Source organism: Pelobates fuscus, chromosome 11 (genome assembly GCF_036172605.1).
Source record: "Pelobates fuscus isolate aPelFus1 chromosome 11, aPelFus1.pri, whole genome shotgun sequence".
In the NCBI taxonomy this organism is placed as follows: domain Eukaryota; kingdom Metazoa; phylum Chordata; class Amphibia; order Anura; family Pelobatidae; genus Pelobates; species Pelobates fuscus.
Genome location: NC_086327.1, coordinates 41,167,762 through 41,169,248, shown reverse-complemented (window position 1 = coordinate 41,169,248; position 1,487 = coordinate 41,167,762).

Sequence of the window (1,487 nt, the reverse complement as noted above, 5' to 3'; positions counted from 1 at the left end):
ACAGTCTGAAATGAACACAAACAGGTCACACAGACAGAATAGAGAGTTTGTCTAAAAGAAAGTAGAACTTTAAAATCCATAAATGTGAAATGCATAGAATTCCATAAACAACCACAATTATTAATAATTGCCACTTGTGACCATCAACCTCTATCCCTTCCTTACCCCACATTTACCAGCCGTTTGCAATGTGATCAGCACACACCCCACCTTGTAACTTTAGGCTGACAGGTGATTGTCCAATCGGGCGCTGGGATTTTATGATTGACAGGAAGAGCGGCTAATAGGAAGGCATGGAATGTTGCACTGGGCGAGCAGTGGCAACACGTTCGGTTGTAAGAACACTGAAGCTTTGCTGTCTCCATGGTAACCCAGACAGGCTAGCAATGAATGCGCGGCACCTGTTGTTTCTGCTGTAATGTCAAGAAAGCCAGCCTACAGCCTGCTAACTGCTCATTTATTCATCTGGGTTTATTAAACTGTTTAATTACCATACTATTATTATTTTTTTAGAGGTTTTTTTCTTAGTACAGCACAAATCTATCGAGCAAAACTAGCTCCACAGGGGGATTGTGTAAAATTAAAATCTGAATTAAAATAAAGTTAGAAAAAAGTAGCTGATCTTTAAAAAAAAAAAAAAAAAAATTCCAACTCAGATATAGTCATGGTGTGACTATTTTAACCTAAATGTTAAAATTCATATTTCACGTTGCTGCAACCTATGGCTTAGTGAATAAACCCTTAAATGTTCCTCGATACAGGATATGGGTACTGTATATGAAGCAAAATTAATGTTGATTTTGATGTTTTTAGTTTCCTTAAAGGGACGCTTCAAGGGATTGTGTAATACCGTTCTGACAAACGCTTTTATAATGCATTTTATAGATTTATAAAATGCATAAAAAAATAGGCCACTAGGGGCAGGGTCAGTGCAAATATTTCTGGCTACTCAGGTGATGATGCATATTGTCCGTCTCCCAACCCACGTCTTCATGTCTTTTGTGGGTTTTTTTTATGTCCTCTTTTGAATCATATCCCATTTGCTCATTGTGTCTTGATACCGAGAAAACTAGCAGAAGCCAAACACAGAGAAATGGATGCAGGTCTTCATGAAGTAAGAAGTCTTTATTAACATACCGATCGGGCCTCAGATGAACTCCTGTTCCAAAAATATCTGAGAGACCAACACATGGTGTACATTCCTTATATAGCACTATAACTCCTCCCATTAATAGCTACACCCACATATACCTTTAACCAATCAATGAGCAGAATATAGACTTGTACATCTGGTCAAACCACATGGCTCATCCAAGACAAAGGAAATAAGTGCAATTTCAGTTCCTGCATTCCTGCACATGCTCAGTACATTGATGACAGTATCCTAGCTAGGTGTAGCTAACTAACTGACACAACACACATATGCCACATGGAAATCTTGGCCTACTAAATTTTGACCATGCTGGATTCCCATCACATTCCCCCCT